Source organism: Rhinolophus hipposideros (assembly GCF_964194185.1).
Source record: "Rhinolophus hipposideros genome assembly, chromosome: 7".
NCBI classification, from domain to species: domain Eukaryota; kingdom Metazoa; phylum Chordata; class Mammalia; order Chiroptera; family Rhinolophidae; genus Rhinolophus; species Rhinolophus hipposideros.
Window position 1 is genome coordinate 46,930,876 of NC_138053.1, and position 20,272 is coordinate 46,951,147.

At 35.4% G+C, this 20,272-nt stretch overlaps 1 protein-coding gene across 2 annotated transcripts in view; it reads right to left on the reverse strand.

Annotated features, from left to right (window-relative positions):
- Nucleotides 1–20,191, reverse strand: part of XRCC4 (X-ray repair cross complementing 4) — a 251,860-nt gene extending 231,669 nt beyond the window's left edge. The window contains exons 1-2 of one of the 2 annotated variants that reach the window (XM_081053816.1): nucleotides 20,161–20,190; nucleotides 11,317–11,436 (exon numbers count right to left, since the gene is read on the reverse strand). The gene's annotated coding sequence lies outside the window, so the exon portion shown is untranslated. Of the gene's footprint in view, nucleotides 1–11,316; nucleotides 11,437–20,160 lie in introns of both variants that reach the window. The other variant, XM_081053815.1, reaches the window with a different exon arrangement.
- Between the last annotated feature and the right edge of the window lie 81 nt (nucleotides 20,192–20,272).

A 20,272-nucleotide genomic window follows, 5' to 3' on the forward strand; every position in this document is an offset into this window, starting at 1 on the left:
ACTAAAAGTGTGGTGATAAATTTTTTCAAAGTTCTATCACATTATAAAAACTCAAGATTAGGACCATATATAATTGCAAGAAAAAAGAAAAGAAAAGTTTAAGCAACATCCACTAAGCTATTTATTTTTGTTAAGAAAATGTCACACAACAATACAGGAAAACTAAGTATAAAAAAAGAGTATTTTATATTTGTTTAGTATTTTTAAAAGCATTGACTATGTGTATCTTATCAGGATTCCCACACTGCAACTTTTTTTTAACTAATAATTTATTCCTAGCATTTTCATTATTAATAGCATGTCATATTACTAGTTGGTGTTATCTACCTAACCATAGGGTCAATAACGTGTTTTTATTTTTGATTTTTGAATAAGGCACAAAAGCAATTTAACCTTTACATTTCCAAAGCAATTAAAACAAAAATATCAAGCTTACCTTCTATAAAAGAAGTGTTTTCCTGAAATAATGTTTTCAAATTACAATTTTCTAAATTTTAATGGTAAAGAATTTACAGGACTATTCAATACCTCCTAATCCTGTTAGCATTGTCTCCATTCTACTAACTTTTAAAATGAAAGGTTCGACTGAGATTTTCCTGGTTTTAACACTGAAAGTCCCATGTTCTAGGAAACCTCCCAACGCAGGCAAACTAGGATGGTTAGTTCCCTGAGTAAAATACAGTTAAGACTGCAGGCATAATCTTATTCAAAAACTTGTAAAATACAGCTGATGTTCAAGGAAGATATTAAATTACCAATCTGATGCTTCAGAAATAAAGCACTAGAAATATAAAATAAGTCTTAAAAAATAAGGTTTCTTTGCCATCGTCACAGTCCATGCTCAATTATCCCTTATGACTGTGGAATGCCAGCTGCTGCCATTCGAAGTATCATATTACTACTCTTTTCCTCTGCTTATCTTTTACAAACACCATTAATAATCATTAGTTTCAGTGATTCATTTAAATTTCACTCCCTCTTCTTTTCTCTTACAGGATGAAGTATTTAAAAACAATAAAATGGTCTGAATAAATTTCACACATAATGTCTAACACCTAGGTTCCCAAAATGCCCTTAAAATTGGACCCAATATTCCAAGACCATGACTTCCTTTATATTTAACAAAAGGACATTATTGATTACAACTAACCTCAGCAGATGAATGAAAGTATACTTACCAATTTGGAAACTTTCTAAACTTTCACAAGAACACTTCATTCTAATCAGTGTTTCATGTGAGAATGACAATTAACAGAACTAAAGAAATAACATAGTACCTGAAATATAGCATTACCAAGCAAAAGTCTTTTTTCATTAGGAATTTAGTAATTATGATTTAAGCCTCAAAATGTTGATACCTGTACTATATTTTGATTTCAGAAGAGTGAGGGTGTTGCGATGAAACACCATCAGCTAAGCTTACATACAGCCCTTTCTACTTGAAAAATGTGCTGCTCTGAACTGAAATGTTATTAAAGGCACTTGTATGGAAAAACAAGACTTGCCCTGTGCTTTTTCCCATTCACAAATCCACATTTACTTATAACTGTACCCATTTATCTCCCTATTTTCTAATGGCAAGTAAAGAGATGAATGATAAGATTGGGGTACAAATAAAGAGTTAATCTTGAAAAAAAAAAAAAGCACAAAATCCTCTAACATATCCTCAAATAGTGAAATTACCTAATTCAGCCATATACAAATATTTAGGAAACATGAAATTGCCAATATTTAACAATTTTTAATCCACAAAGAATGGCGATTTCATATGTTTCAAATAGTAGTAAGTTATAAATAGCACATGAGAATTACATTCCTAACTGTATGAATAATTATTACATACTTCCCATGCAGCAATTTCTCAATCTAAGTCATTTTCAACTACATCTCTGAATATATTTTGGACAACTCGATTGGGAGAAGGTTCCACGATAAAAGCAAAGATTCAATTCCTCTTGGGTGATGAAGTCTCAAACTGAACAGAAATTTGTGCCCGCTAAAGTTTAAATCAAGCCTTGTATTAGGTTGGTGCAAAAGTAATTATGGCTTTTGCAATTACTTTTAACCTTTTAAACTGCAATTACTTTTGCACCAACCTACTACTTTTTAGCAAAACTATAAGTCTTAAGGGCTACGCAGGTCAGGTGTAAACCCACATACATTAGTCCCCCCCACCTATGGGGGAGCCCCCCACCCAGTGGATTCCTATAACCACAGATAGTACCAAACCTTATATTTACAAATCTTTTTCCTATACAGATATACCTATGATAAAGTTTAATTTATAAATAGGCATGATAAAAGATTAACAACAATAAATAATAAAATAGAACAATTATAACAAAATACTGGAATATGTGAATGATATTTATCTCTCTCTCTCTCTCTCTCTCTCTCTGTCTCTCTCTCTCTCAATATTTGGAATTGTTCACTTAATATTTTTGGACCTCAATTGACCACAGATAACTGAAACCCCAGAATGCAAAAACTTGGATAAGGGGGAAGGAGGGTCTACTATACATTTGTTGCATTAGGAATGGGGACTGTGGCAAACAGGAAACTAACAGTGATCATATAAAGGTGGCAACCACTACTCAGTGCAAGTTGTTAGGATGGATAATTATTCAAGAAACCTGACTTTTAAAAGCTGGTTGACATTTTTTTAAAAACATTGGTATATGTGGTATAATAAGAGATATATTTGGTCTTTGACCCCCAGCAGAGCCCATAAAACCTTTGGAATTTTCTAAGTGATAGGACTGTCTTTGTTATTTATGAGTCACTTTCAATACTAGTCTAGTGCTTATGCTAACGAGGTGACAGGGTCAGGTCACTAAGTTGCCTCAGGATGGGGTTGATCATCAGAAAGGCCAAGTGATTAAAGGCTTGGCACTTTGAGCCTCATCCAACCCACTTCCAAAAAGGAAGATGGAGCTGGAGATTGAGCACTATAAAAACTCTGAAACAAAGAGATTTGGGGGCTTCTGGGTTGGGGAACACATCAATGTACTGGCAGTGTGGCATGCCACTGAGGGCAGGGAAGCCCTGTGCCATGAAGCTTACATACCCTGCCTATGAGTATCTTCCATTTGGTTGTTCCTCAGTTATATTCTTTATACTAAGCTGGTAAATATAAGTACAGCAGGTCCTCAAATAATGTCGTTTCATTCATTTTTCATTATATTTCATTTCATTTTCATTCATATTTCATTATAACACCGATGAGATGCTATAGGAACTTAATTCTTTTTATATCAATTAGCATATAGTATAAATGGTTTCATTATATGTCTTTTCACTTAAAGTCCTAGAACCTAACGACGATGCTAAGTGAGGACTTACTGTAAAATGTTTTCTGAGTTCTGTGAGCCATTCTAGCAAGTTATCAAACCTGAGAAGGTGGTTACAGGACCCCTGATTTATAGGAGATCAGAAGTACACGTGGCCCAGTACTAGTGACTGCCATCTGATGTGACAGCAGTCTTGTGGGACTGAGCCTTTTAACTTGTGGAACTGACATTAACCCCAGGTGGACAGTTTCAAAATTGAATTGAATTGTGGGACACCTAGTTGGCATTGGAGAATTGGAGAATTGGTTATTGCTATTGGAAAACAGCCCAACAATGTGCCAAACAAAACACCCTTTGTTCATCATTTAACACTGTGAGTATATAACGTCTACTACATCTGAAACCAATTCCCTTTTCCCCACACCCTTGGAATAGGGAATCTTTACCTGACAAATCTGGTGCTTTCTAATGTCACTGGATAAAGCAACCCACATAGCCTCTCAAAAAACACAGTGATTTTTAAATTATGGCAAGTCAAGCACACACATTTATTTAGATTCTACCAGATGCCAGTTACTATGTTAGGTGTTGGGAATAGAATAGACATATCCCCTGATTTCAGAACGTTATATTCTCATGGAGAGTTAGTCAAATAAACACATTACAAAATATGGTGGTAAAAGCCATAATGAGGTAGTAAAAGGTAACAAGGGAATCTAGAGGCCTGGGAAGCTTTCTGGAGGAAGTGAGTTCTAAGACCTCAAGGATAAGTAAGAGGAGTTCTGAATTCACCAATCCTATAGTCCTTTTGTTTATGCTGTTCCTTCTCCTAAAATATCCACACTCAATCTCTGTGAAAAATCCACCCAGCCTTTCAAGACACAAAGAACTGCAATTTATATACCACATTTAACTCCTGAATCAACCAACAAAGTATTAAAATTTATGAATTTGAGAAATTTCTAGACACATTATGTATCTGATGATATTAGGGAATTATTGTTAAATTTTGGGGTGTTAATAGAATTGTGGTTATGTCTTCCAAAGTGTCCTTACTTTTTAAAGATATATGCTAGAATATTTACATGAAATGATATAATGTCTTAAGATTTGCTTAAAAATAATTTAGAAAATCTACCCACGTCTCATGTAGCAGCAGGGCCAGGTAAGAGTCCTGCCCACCCTGTGCTACAGCTTCGGCCCTGCCACAACTGGCAGACGCACAGCCCACACAGGGGACGCACTTTGTGCACCTGGCTCTGACAGCCAGGGGGGATGTGCTTCTGGACCCGATGAGACACTTATGGCACAAGGCCACTCCTTCAACACTGTGAGAGGCAGATAATACATAGAAATAAACAGAGTCAGACAAAATGAGGAGATACAGAAATATGTTCCAAACAAAACAAGACAAGATCTCAGAAAAAGGCCTTACTGAAATGAAGATAAGCAATATACCTGCTAAAGAGTTAGACGTAATGGTCATAAAGTGGCTCATCAAATTCAGGAGAAGAATGAATAAACACAGTGATATCTTCAACAAAGATCAAAATTATAAAAATGATTCAAAACAGAAGAGCAACAAAAAGGAAAAAAAATCATTTTTTTAAGTGAAGATAACCTAAGGGACCTTTGTGACAACAGCAAGTGGGATAACATTTACATTACAGGGATCCCAGAAAATGAAGAGAAGGGGCCTGAAAACTTATTTAAGAACTAAAAGCTGAAAACTTCCCTAATCTGGGGAAGTAGACATCCAGGTCCTGGAAGCCCAGAGAGTTCCAAATAAGAAGAACCCAAAAAGATACACACCAAGACATTATAATTATAATGATAAAAAAGGTAAATTGAGAATCTTAAAAGCATCAAGAGAAAAACAACTTGTTAAACACAAGGGAAACCCCATAAGGCTAACAGCAGATTTTTCCACAGAAACGTTGCAGACCAGAAGGGAGTGGCATAACATATTCATGTGCTGAAAAGAAAAAGCTTCCAACCAAGAATTTTCTCCCTAGCAAAAGTATTCAAATTTGAAGGAGAGATTAAGAGTTCTCCATTTAAGCAAAAGCTAAAGGAAACCAGCCTTACAAGAAATGTTAAACGGACTTATTTAAGCTGCAAAAAAAAGGATAGCAAGAAATAACAACATCCCTCGTGCACTGTTGGTGGGATTGCAGATTGGTGCAGCCACTATGGAAAACAGTATGGTGGTGTCTCAAAAAACTGGAAATGGAATTACCTTATAACCCAGCAATTCCATTCCTAGGTATCTATCCAGAGAAATACAAAACACTAATTCAAAACAATATATGCACCCCTGTATTCATTGCAGCACTATTCACAATACCCAAGACATGGAAACAACCGAAATGCCCATCAGTAGATGACTGGATTAAGAAACTGTGGTACATTTATACAATGGAATATTACTTGGCCATAAAGAAGAATGACGTCTTACCATTAGCAACGATATGGATGGACCTAGAGAACATTATGTTAAGTGAAATAAGTCAGATGGAGAAAGACAGGTACCATATGATCTCACTTATATGTGGAATTTAAAGAATAGAATAAATGAACAAACTCTTCAGAAACAGTCTCAGAGATATAGAGGAAAAACTAAGGGTTGCTAGATGGGGGTGGGGGGGCATGACAGAGAAGGTGAAGGGATTAGAAAGCATAATCGGTAACGACAAGATTGCCACTGGGATACGAAAGACAATTTGGGGAATATAATCGATAATGTAAAGATTTTACAGGATATCCGATGGACACTTGTCTTATTAGGGAGACCACTTCAGGGATGATGTACATGCCTGACCACTGCAGTGTACACCTGAAGCTGAAGCTAAATAATAACGAATGTCAACTATAATTGTATATATAATTATATATATATATATATATATATATATATATAGTCACAGGAAGTGGAGCACAGCATAAGGAATAGAGACAGTGGAAACGTAACGAGTGTGTGCAATGTCAGAGGGGTAGTAGATTGGGGAGGGGGTTATCACTTTGTGAGGGGTATAAATGTCTATTACATTGTTTTGTATACCTGAAACTAATAATAAATAAATAAATAAAAAATAAACATGGGTTCAAATTCTGGCTCTGCCATTTAACTAGCAAAAAAAGAAAAAGAAATAAAGAAATAACAACTACAACAAAAAAACAGTAAAAATCTCACTGGAAAAGGTATATATAGTAATGCTAGTGAATCACTAGTTAGCTAGAAAGACAAGTATAAAGGTTAAAAGACAAAATTAGTAAAATTAACTAAACAATTAGTTCAGGAATGCATAAAATAAAAACATGTAAAATGTGACATCTAACATATAATACGTAAGGGAGCAGTAAAAATGTAAATATATGGAATGTATTCAAATTTAAGTGGCTATCAACTTAAAGGAGACTTATATGCATAAAATGTTATATATGAAACTCATGGCAATCACAAATCAAAAACTAATACTAAATTAAAAAAAGATAAAAGAATCTAAAAATAATACTAATAAAAGCCATGAAACCACAGGAAAGAGAAAAAGAAAAGAAGAAAGGATCAGGGAGAAACTACAAAAACAGCCAGAAAACAAGTAACAAAAGGTGGTTCCACGACCACCTTCTCAGGTTTGATAACTTGCTAGAATGGCTCACTGAAAGTAGGAAAACACTTTACAGTAAGTCATCACTTAACGTCACTGATAGGTTCTATTAGAAAGAGAAATTAAGAAAATCCCATTTACTACTGCATGGAAAAGAATAAAATACCTAGGAAGAAATTTAACCAAGGAGGTAAAAGACATGTACACTGAAAACTGTAAGACACTAATGAAAGAAACTGAGAAAGATGCAAATAAATGGAAAGAGTCCATGTTCATGTCTTGGAAGAATTAATATTATTAAAATGTCCATACTACCCAAAGCAATCTACAGATTGAATGCAATCCCTATCAAAATTCCAATGGCATTTTTGACAGAACTAGAACAAATAAGTCTAAACTTGGTATGAAACTACAGAAGATCCCCAATAACCAAAGTAATCTTGAGAAAAAACAAAACTAGAAGAATTATGCTCCCCTATATCAAACTACAAAGCTATAGTAATCAAAATAACATGGTACTGGCATAAAAACAGACACACAGACCAATGGAGCAGAATTGAGAGCCCAGAAATAAATCCATACATATATGAACAGTTCATTTATGGCACAGGAATCAAGAATGGAGAAAGAAGAGCCTCTTCAATAAATGGTGCTTGGAAAACTGGGCAGTCACATGTAGAAACAATAAAACTAGACCACTATCTTTTATCATACACAAAAATTAACTCAAAATGGATTAAAGACTTGAATGTAAGACCTGAAATCATAAAATTCCTAAAAGAAAACACAGGTAATAAGCTCCTTAACATGAGTCTTAGTGATGTTTTTTTGTGAATCTGACTCCAAAGGCAAGGGAAACAAAAGCAAACATAAATAAGTGGGACTACATCAGACTAATTAGCTTCTGCACAGCAAAGAAAACCATCATCAAAATGAAAAATCAACCTCCTGAATAGAAAAAATATTTGTAAGTCAAATATCTGATAGGATGTTAATATCCAAAATATATATAATACTCATACAACTCAACAACAAAAACACACACAATGTGATTAAAAAATGGGCAGAGGATCTGAATAGACATTTTTCCAAAGACATACAAATGGCCAACAGGTATATGAAAAGATGTTCAACATCACTAATTATTAGATAAATGCAAATCAAAACCACAATGAGATATCATCTTACATCTGTTAGAATGGCTATTATCAAAAAGACAAGACAAAGCAAGTGTTAGAGAGAATGTAAAGAAAAGGGAAACTTCATACACTTCTGGTGCGAATGTAAGTTGGTGAAGCCACTATGGAAAAGAGTATGGAGATTCCTCAAAAATTTAAGAACAGAATGATCCATCTATTCCACTTCTGGGTATTTATCCTACGAATATAAAAACACTAATTTGAAAAGACATATGCATCCCTATGTTCTTTGGAGTTTTATTTACAATAGCGAAGATATGGAAACAGCCTAAGTGTGCATTGATAGGTGAGTAGAAGATGTGATACATACAAGTATATAAACATACACACACACAATGGTATACTACTATCCTATAAAAAAGAATGAAATCTTGCCATTAGCGACATGAATGGATCTTGAGAGTATTATGCTAAGTTAAATAAGTCAAACACAGAAAGAAAATACCATATGATTTCACTCATATGTGAAATCTAAAAAATAAAAACAAACTCATAGATACAGAGAACAGATTGGTGGTTACAGAGGAAAAGGAGGATGGGTAGGCGGTTAAGTAAAATAGATGAAAGAGTAAATTTATGGTGTTGGATGGTATCCAAATTATTAGTGGTGATCACTTTATAGTGTCCAAGATTTCAACTTATAATGTAGCACACCTGAAACTTATATAATGTTATATAGCAATTTTAATTCAATTTTAAAAAAGAAAAATAATAATTTAGAAAAGAAGAGTAAAATTTGAGTAGGATATAAATGAAATGAGATAGGTATAAGTTGATATTTATTGTGCTAGGGTACATGGGAATCATTATTTTCTCTACTTTTGTATGTTTGAAATTGTCCATAATAAAATGTATAAAGGAAAAGTTTTCAAAAAGTATTATTTGAAATTCAGCCCGATTATATTTGTTATAAGGTACCATTTTAAAAAGAGAAAAAGTCATCTATTAGAAATTTATTCTTAAATATATAATACTTCAAATTTAATATTTAAATTTAATTGAATACTTAGGAGTCTGTCTAAAGAACTCTCAGACTTAGTATTGGCTCTTTGGTAAACACTCTTATTTGATAAGCATTACACCAAGAAAACTGATGCATAATTCATGGGTGAATTTTGTAGTGTGACACTGAATCAAAAGATACTAAAGATAAAAAACATTTTTAACAATCAACTGAAAAGCTGATAATCAAAAACATCTGAAAGTATTTCAATATTTATTGGCTAAGCATTACTAACTTATTCGTAGGGCCAAAATGTGTAAAAATATAACAAAATATTCAATATATGAGCCACTTCATATGTGTATTCATGATTCCATGTAATATGCGCAATAAAAAACCAGAATATTACAAAATTTCCCATTCTGTGCCATATCATTACAACCATAACATCATGGATTGTTTTATCTAACCAATGTGAATCAAATATCTATTATAGTTCCTGGCACATAATCAATATGTGACCCTAATTTAAATGGCTGAATTCATTTAATCTGTCCTAATTTGAGTAACTCCCGCTTATACTTTCCTTCTCAGATACTTAAAAAACAGGTTCCCAACTGAAGTATATAGCATTGTTAGCTACTATCAGTAAACATTGGTCAAAGAATACCATCAATGTTATGATCCATGTCCCACTGCAGTTCAGGTTAAAGATGTTCTTTCATCCAATATTTAGAGAGAATTTGTTGATTTTTTGCTACCCAATACAGATTCCCCCTGCTTGAAGCAACAAAACTCTGAGTGACCCCACCTCCGCTATTCTAAGTCCACAGGCTTTGGGAAAGCAGAATGGTCCCACATCCAGGAGTAGAACACATACGTGGGCTAACCTAACAGTACATTCTCACCTCCAGTGACTGAATCAGAGATGAGCCCATGATTCAAGTTACGACAACTCAGACCAGTGAGGTTTAATTCCAAGACTTTTATTTGCTTAATAAAGGATATAGATTCTTCTCTACATAATGTGGTGTTATGACACTGAAACTGGAGCTGTAGACAACAAAACCAGCATAGTAAAAAGTGGAACTGAGGGGTGGGCAGCAGCTCAGAACTGATCCCAACAGCACCAGAATCTAGATCTAACCATTGATGTGTTAGGTGTGAGGCCGAGAAATCCCCTTTTGCTTCAGCTATGTGTGTCAAGCTTTGGATTCAGACAGACTTCAGGATAGATCCTCCCTGTCATTCACTGCTTGTGTGGACGACAGCAAATCATTTCATTCTCTGAACCTCAATTGTCTAACAGTACCTGCAAAACAGTTATAAATAAGCAATGTGTATGTTCAGTCAGTGGTATGTATACCGCACACTTTGGGAAACACTGTATTAAACTCATAATATTCATCACCAAACAGGAAGTTTTACATTTTCAACTTAATATGCTTGTACTCTCATCAACTCTAAAAAACATGACATTTTGAAAATACCGGGCAATTTTCTTATCACTCCATAATAAATAACTGGTAACAAACAAGTGGTTCAAAAAGACAACTGGTGAATATTTTGCATAAGGCTCCAATAATTCTAGAAGAAAAAAAATCACGATATGTCTATTCAAAATAAAGGTTCAAGTCCTAGTTACATGGCAAAAACTGTTTTCCAAGTTTTAAAAATCACTAATTAAGAAGTCTGTTTTCTCCTTAAAACTCAACATCTTATCTCAAAATATTAGCAAATTTTCTCTAAAAGAGAGATCAATCAATTTAAAATTTAAACTGAGTTTCTTTCTCTCCCATTGTTAACATACTAAAAATAGGTTAAAAACTTTTTATGAATCTCTAAGTAAATGTTTTTTTCATGTTTTTCAAAGCATTTATAGAAACAAATATAGCTTCTGACAGAATATATGACCTCAATTGTACTTAGCATCCATTCTTCACAGTATAAACATAACTTTATGATTAGATTACTAAATAAAAAACATCTATTTCTGCTATCAGAAAAGAGAAGGAATGAGAGGAGCAGTCCCGATACCCATGGTTTATGAACTTCTAGGACGGTTTTAGGACCATCATTTAAAAAATGTAAAGTTTAACCTTCTCCTAGAAGTCTACAAAACAAATGTAAGATTGTATGATTCCAATGACTTGATATAAAAGCTTCCAATGTCATTCTACTTTGCATCAAATGCTCTGTTATGGTACAGTGATATTCATATGGGAATTAACCGTGGTGATGTATCATTTTCAACCAAACATATAGACTTCACTCACTTTTTACGGCACGGATTTTCTTCTAAGACAAAGTTGTCAGATTTCCTCATCACATTTAAACTCCAGAAAATTCTTATGTTTTCTCTATTGCTAAATTCTCAGAGCACAAACTTGTAATTCCTGAAAGTAAAATCCAAGGCATGACTTCAGCCAATTTATTTAAGAATAATGTTTAAAACAAAGAGGTTGGGCCCTAAACATAATATTAGGACAAGAGTTTTTTTTTAATTCAATTTATACGAATGTCATAACACAACTAATTTACAAAGTTGTAAATTACAACCATGCTCTCATTTAAAAAAAAAAAAAACCACTTACGTTAAACCTACATAAGGAATATATCAGTATACTATGTTGTATAAGCATCTACCTACAAATCAGCAAACAAGCATCAATAACTTTTTTAAATTTAACTTTTTGAGTGCTCCTGCATTTAGACAGATGTTACCCTATTTTCTCTGAGCAGCTGTTCATTTGGCCATGTTCCTTATTTATTGATATACTGCATTCAGTGCTAGGGTCATATTTCTTAAACAGGAACTTGGCAACTTCCAAATTCTTGGTAAATATTGACATATCTCAGCGTGTCAATATTTATACTGTCAGGACTTTGATGAGTCTCTTCAACAATGGCTGCATCTCATTTCCTAGCAGCCACTGGTTTCTGTTCCAGCTATGCAAGGTCTTTATTCAATAAGAGTCTCATTAACTGTTCAGATAAAACCACAAGAAAACTAAAAGCATCCTCTCACACGAAGACCAGATTACACTCCTTGCTCATTTCATCATTTTGGTCACTTCTGCAGGGTGAGTAAAGCTCAAAGAAATCAAGCACAAATTCAGAGTGTCCTCCAAGTGATGTTTGTTTTTGATTATTGAATTTCAAGCCTAGTCATCATTTTTAACCCCATTGCTGGGGTTGAAAGCCACTAAAACCTTTTCACAATCTATAGTTAAATATTTCCTTATTTGTTAGTTCTAAAGACGAGGCAAAATTATAAAAGATTGGTTTACAGACTACAATGATGATGATATTCAGAGGACAGTTTGAATTCAGAATGCCTACTATAAAAGGTATTTGACAAATTAACAAATTAATCATTATTAATTCAACCTCAACCCTTTTGCCACAACAGTCGGATATATACGAATGAATATAACCAAAATTTTTATACATAAAAATGTCATTTATATACAAAGCAGTTCGAATTGTTATTATTAAATACATAAAACAAAATATCAACTTTTTGTTTTTTTGTGGATTTCTGACACATTTTGAAAAAAGAAAACTTGAAATCAAGTAGTGCAGCGAAAGAGTTAAGGCAAATTTCCATATTACTGGGAGAAAATCTTTGCAATATCTTGTAAATAGCCCGGGATTCCCCAATGGCACACAAGCAAAAGCTTAACTTACAACTATTAGCAGTACTGGCATCTATAAAAGCATGACTGCTTCAGGAGCAGTTTAGAATTCTAGTATAGGCTTCTTCTTTTAGGCAATCAAAGACTCAATGGTGGTTTTCTCCCATAAAGAGTCCAACTCCATCAACATAAAAAATTTGCTGACTATAATAACCTTCTGTTTATTGATTTCGGAGAATGTCTTAGGAAAAAGCACAACTCACTTTCTCATTAGCACTGGCAGCTTCACAAATGATAAGGAACATATTGCCCAGGGCTATAAAATACATTAACCACCTCCTACTTGTATAAAAAAAAAAAAAATCTTTCTATTATTTTAAAGACAGTTACCTTTTTCCTAGAAAACAAGGTATAGTAAATAGAGCATTGATTGTATACTCAGAAGAGCTGGCTTGAAACCAAAACTCTGCCACTTCAGAGGCTGAGTAACTTTGGTCCTGTCATTACTGCATTAAAACATTCACTGACTACCTATGTACAGGCTTTCATATCCCAAAGATGAGTAGGATACATTTCAAGCTTTCTAGTGCCCAAGCTTGTCAAGTGCAGAGGCAGGGTGGGAGCGCCTCTGAAAAGTAGCACATAAGCCAGCGTGACATTTCAGGAAAGGCTTCTTTGAGTTACATTTTTTTAAGATATGAATCTTAAAAGGTGAAAATGGTTTAGAGGTGGAATGAAAAAGGTAAGGAGAGGCATTCCAGGCAGAAGAATCTGTATAAGCAAAGACCTGGACACAGGAAACAGCATGATACATGGAAATGATAAACAAGTCAGTGTTTCAGACTGATTACAATTCAAAGATTACAAATTCAAATACCCGATCAAATTCAATCATTCAACCAAAACATATGTGGACTTCTTTGCCTCAGACAGTGTACTAAACCTTGGAATAAAGGAATAAAAGTTAAAATTTCCTACTTTTGTGGAGTTTACATTTTACTAGAAGACGAACAATGAAAAATACACATTAATAAACATGTAAAATATACAGAATAGTGATAAGTGCTATAGTAAAAGGAGAAGATAAAACAAGGTAGAGGAAATTGGGAGTAGAGGCCAGTTGGAGGACAGGAGGAGTCAGATCGTTCCAAAGCTGCAATTTAAAGGTAGGCTTTCTGCCATTTTGAATTTATTTTTGTATATGGTGTAAGGAGGTGGTCCAGCTTCATTTTCTTGCATATGTCTGTCCAGGTTTCCCAACACCACTTATTGGACAGACTGTCTTTGCCCCATCGTACATTCTTGCTTCCATTGTTGTAGATTAGATGGGCATATAGGCAAGGATTTACTTCTGGACTTTCTATTCTGTTCCATTGATCTATGTGCCAATTTTTAAGCCAGTACCATGCTGTTTTGATTACTGTAGCCTTGTAGTATAGTTTGAAGTCAAGTATCGTTATACCTCCCACTTTGTTCTTATTTCTCAAGATTGCTGAGGCTATCCGGGGTCTTTTATGATCCCATATAAATTTTAGGATTATATGTTCTATTTCTGTGAAAAACGTCATTGGTAGTTTGATAGGAATTGCGTTGAATATGTATATTGCCTTAGGCAGTATGGACATTTTAACTATATTAATTCTTCCTATCCATGAACATGGAATGTGTTTCCATCTATTTGTCTTCTTTCATTTCTTTCTTCAGTGTTGTATAATTTTCTGAGTACAGATCTTTTACAACTTTGGTTAGATTTATTCCCAGATATTTTATAGTCTTTGGAGCAATTGTAAATGGAATTGTTTTTTAAATTTCTCCTTCTGATATTTTATCATTGGTATATGCAAATGCAACTGATTTCTGAATATTAATTTTATATCCTGCTACTTTACTAAATTCATCTATCAGGATTAGGAAGCAGCTGGTAACCACAAGATGGCCTCAGGGTTTTTGAAAATTAATTTGGGGAACATATTCAATAATGTTGTAAAGATTTTGTTGGGTATCCAATGGACATGTGTCCTATTTGGGAGACCACCTCAGGGATACTGTGGATGCCTGATCATGGCACTCACTGTACACCAGAAGCTAAACAATAATGAACGCCAACTATAATTTTATATATACAATGTGATGGCTCAGTGCGAGGTCAGAGGGATAGTGCATGGGAGGAGGGGGGTTCACAGTGTGAGGGATATAAATGATGAACGTCTAAGTATTACCTCGTCTTGTACACCTGAAACTAATAAATTAAAAAAACTAAAAACAAAATAAAATTATTTCAAAAAAAAAAGATTAAAAAAGAGGTAGGCTTTCTGAAAAGGTGACATTTGAGCACATACATAAAGGAGGTGAAGGAATTATTGTGTGGATGTCTGGGAAGAAGGATTCCAAGTAGATGAAGCAGCACGTACAAAGGCCCTACGAAGGAAGTGAACCTAGTATATATAACAAACAAGGCAGCCGGTATGGCTGAACAGTGAGGGGAGAGAATACAAAGGAATGAAGTCAGAGAGGAAACGGGAAAACAGGTCACACAGTCTTGTAGGCCAGTGTAAAGACACTGGTTTTTAACCATGAGTCAAATGAGAATTCATAAAAGGTTTTTAAGCAAAGAAGTAATGTTACATTTTTTTAATACTTTTTTTCTTTTTGGAATAAAATTCTGAATTTACACAAAAGTTGCAAAGGTGAAACAGAGTTCCCATATACCCCTCACCCAGTTTCCTCTAATATTAACATCTTACATTACCATGGTGCTTTTTTTACCAACATTGGTACATTTAACTGAACTCCAGACTATCTGAATTTAACCAGTTTTTACATTAATATTTTTTGTCTATTCCAGGACCCAAGCTAGAATAACACATTGCATTTAGAATCTTACACTTTAATACAATTTTTTCTTACATTTTAAAAGTATCAGTCTTACATTTTAAAAGTATCTGAGAACAGACTGTAGAGAAGCAAGGATTGAAGAAAGCAGGGAGACCAGCTAAAACATTATTACTGTAATTCAAGCAAGAGATGATCAGTGTACTAAAAGCAGAGATAGCAGGAAACGGTCAAATTCGAAATATATTCTATAGAATCAATAAGATTTGCTGATCAATTTGATGGAATATGAGAAAAACAGTCAAGGATGACTCCAAATATTTAATTTTCAGCCACTGGCTGTATAGAGTTGCCATCAACTGAGATGAAAAAGAATGGAACACGTTTGAGGGGAAAGAAGTTCAGTTTGTGACATTTAACTCTGAATATCTTTAAGTAAACAAGTGGAGGTGTAGAGGCTGCATATGTGTATCTGGAGTTCAGAAAGAGACTGGGAATATGAATTTGGTAGTCCTAGGTACACGGATGGTATTTAAAGTCATTAAGACTTGATATTATCAAGAGGAAGTGTAGACAGAGGAAACAAAGAAAACTAAAGATTAAGCCCTGGAGCACTTCAACAATAAGAGACCAGAAAGAAAAGAAGACTGAAAAGGAACAACCAATGGGGTACAAGGAAAATCAAGAATGTGATGTCCTAGAAATCATGTGAAGAAAATATACCATGGAAAAGACAGTGATCAACTGTATCAAAGGTTGCTTATAAATACTGTAAGGACAGCATGCTCAGCACCTAGAGATCACTGGTGACAATAACGAGCATTTTGAGGGAGCATGGCAGCAATAGCCATGTTGAAATGATCTAAAGTGAGGGCAAGCAGAGTTTGTCACCCCAAAATATGCCTTTTGGGATACTGATTATTTTAAGTTGGTTATTTTTAAAAAAGAAAAGACTTGGGAAGAACCTTTAACCTTCCCTCTAAGTGACAAAAGAATTTAGAGAGAGGACCTGCTCCAGGAAGGGAGCTATCATAGAAAACTATAGTTTAAAACGAACTAGAGTGGTATAGGAAGGAACCAAGCAAGGTCCTCTCTGTATGCCATAGTTAAAGATGGCCCAGAAAACATTTACTTAGGGAACATTTTCTTTTCTAAACATTCATTTAGGGAACATGTGAATTGCCTTTATCCCCTATGAAGTCCCAAACTACTGCCCCTTACCCCTTCTCCTTAGCTCAAGATGGCACATAAGCCTTAACTCCCCAATTTGTCCCCTATTGTTGAAACAGTTTAGTTAGTATGGTTGCTAGGTAGACAGGGTGGGTCCCTGGTGGAGTAAACAAAAAAAGCAGCCATATCCTGAAACTCCAGGCCCTGGAATGTCTCCTCCACTCCAGGACAGAGACATGAGAATACGCCTTGAGGTTAATAGATAATCTCAAATCCCTTCTGTCTGGACAAAGGAGCAGATCTGATAGATAGGAATGAGTTGGTTTGTTAATACCTTCAAGATGAGCAAACAGGAAAAAACCTCATAGATGAATTCTGTTAGAAGGCTCCGGCCCCCTTCCCCAAGCAGGCAGAGGAAAGTATAAAAGTAAAAGCCTTTTGCCTTAGCCAGTGGGCACCCTCATTCGGGACGCCCTCCCACTCGGAAGCTGCAACCTCTTTTCCTGCCTCTAATAAACTATCCTCTTTTTAAAACGTTTTGCCTCTCTCTGGTCCGTGTTTCCATTCTTCGGCTTCACGAGACCGATCCCGGCCCACACCCAGAAACTGCCAGCAGATCCAATATCATCTACATCATTGTCTCATATTCTTATGAAATCCCCTTAAGTACAGTTTGGTCATTAATGTCTTATTTTAATTTATGAGTCCAGCCAGAAGAAATTTCTAAGAGTAGGAGGAAAAATTTGTTCCTCCCCCACACAAGAAAGAATAGGGGGAAAAAAGAAATCGGGATTTGGAGCACAGAGAACTCCTTGTGGATATTTGTTTAGAAGAGCAAATAAATGGGGTTGGAGTGGAGAAAGATTATTTCTTAAGGCAAAAGAAATAACATGCAAGTCAAAAACAAACTTTTATGTATCTTAAGACCCATGGGGAAAGAGAATAAAAAAGAGGTGAGGAGAGGACAAATACTCTAGACTATAAAGGCTATTTGAGGATCAGAGAAAACAAGCTGTTAAGGAAAACAATTGTCTTTTAATATATGTGACTATCAGTGAATAAAACAAGGAGAAACCAAATAAAAGGAAACCTTCAACACTATCCATACTACGTGCAAAGAAAAGGGGGAGAAAGTAGTCTGGTGGTATAAAAGCAATACCAATTTAATTTAAAAACCTTTTACTGTGTGCTAACATAGAAGTCAATCAGCTGTACATCAATATCCCTCCCTTCAAGGAGTTTTTAATTTAGTGAAACAAAAAGCCTGGCACACAGCAATAGGCAATGCTTACTGAGTGCTTACCGCATGCCAAATATGTTTTACTTGTATAAACTCGTTTAACCTTTGTAATACTGGAGAAGCCTATGCAATCTCTCCATAGAAAAATATAAATATGTGCTATTTTTACATAAAATTCTAGGGAACCCATGAAACCAAAGTTTAAAATACTCTCTAGATGCAGGAGAGGCAATAATTTTTGAACAAAGGAATGACACCGTCAGATTTTAGTTTTAGTAAGAAAATGATCTGAGATGCTTTAGTAATAAATGAGAATCCACAGCAGAGCTGCCAGAAAGGAGACTTCTAGTTAGTGATGTAAAGTAGTACTTAAATTAGGTCATTGGCAGTGAAAACCAAAAGCAGGGGGTTTATGTGCTTAACCACCAAGTAGCTGCATGACAACCTCCCCAGACTCTCACCACAGATCAGATTAACTTCGTTTGCTGTTACATGAAAATAAATAAATACATAATAAACCATTGTATTATTCTATGGATAACTTTTAAATAACTGGCAAACATTGTTCTTTACTATTTTGCAGCTGAAATATATAAAAGTTCATGGCCTAAAATTAATTATAATCCATAAATATGGTAAATCAATTCTGGTCTTTCACAACTCCAGTTTCCCAGTGCTCTTGACAGGTAGCTTCACAGCTTCACACAGAAGTATGTCACCCTAAGTGTTCATAAAGATCCAAATGATCTTCACATGAAAGCACAAGCAGTTATAAAGTCTACAGACACATTTATTACGTTAGAAGCCAGCTTGATGAGTCGCACAACATAATGTCCAAGGTGAATTTGGAAATTATTTCCTAAACCAAGATTAATTTGAATGGCCAGACTTAGGTATAACGCAATTACAAGGGAGAGCATTAAATGGCTTTTTTGATAGGAGGAAGGTACAGTACATTTTTATACTTTTCTTATTCCCCTCTCACAGGAACATTAAATTTCTCCAAGGAACAGAGGCCATCTTTATTCCTCTGCAGCACTCTCATTTTCCCATGAAGAAAGCTCAGAAAATACTTGCTAAAAGTGTATATTTGACCAACTACTGACAATTCAATGGATTCAAAGTAGTTATAGTTTTGCGTGTTTTTTTTAAGGGTGTCTTGTAGTGAACAATGTAATCACAAATAGCAGAAATCCAACTGTTTCCATCACTGTGTTGCAGTAAATATAGAAAGGTCTCATAGTTTGGCCATATACCCCACATAAATCAACAACTCGTATGAGTTTCCCTTCCTTATTTTTTTCAGTTCACTTTCTGAGTTAATAAAGTACTAAAAAAACAACATTCTGAAAAGAACCCTCTGCGGCCTGAGAAAAAAAAAAAATAACTATACACTTGGAGCCAAAGAGTTGCCATAATTTTCTGATTCACTTAAGGGGACAAAGGGATAAACTCTGCGCCTCCGACTTCTAAAAACTCCCAAGAACTATGCAAACTGAACATGCCAACGTGTCTGTTCCTCCATCTGGAATGTACAAAGACAAAAAACGGGGAGGAGGTGGAGGACGGCGACAGAGCTTCATCCAATGGGATTATTCAAATTAGAGGAAGTTAAATAACACTACCGATTTCAAGAGAAAGCTGGCATGTGATTTGTCTTGCTGATGGCTCACTTCTCCAGAGTACATGATTACTGAACTCAGGAAGGGGCTTTTCCGTTTCATTTATTACTACAGACAGTTTTTGCCTGATCCCCAAGGGCCGAGAAGGTTTCAGCCCCAGAGGCAACCCACTGACAGTCTGCAACAAATCTGGGATTGGGACAGAGAGCAAGGGCCAGTGTTAGGGAAATGATCAAACAGTTTATCAACACAACCATCCAGATCCAAGTGTGCTCCTAATCCCAGAATTTTACAAGGAATTTCAAAGGCGCTTTGCAACCCAAAGAACCCCTCGGGTGCGACGGGAGAAACTGAAAAGGACGCCCGGCAGGTGCAGGCCCTGTGGTTAAAGCCAGGGAACCCAAGCCGCTCCGAGAGTCCACAAACCGACGGGCCCAGTAGCTTACACATTGAGGGGGATTAGAGCTGGGAAATGTCCACGCACTGCGGAGTTCCAGTGGGAAATAACAGGGAGGGAAAAATCAGAAAGAAAAGGGGTGGGAGGAAAGGACACGAGAAAAAGAAGGAGCGGACGACAGTTAATATTGGACCGACGTAATCCCCGCTTCCGAAACCTACCTGTCAGTGACTCCACTTCCGGTCTCCTCCAAAAGGCCCGCTCCCACAGGCTGACGTCCCGCAGCCAATCAGAGTGTCACCTACTTCCGCACGGCCGCAGGACGACTTTTAA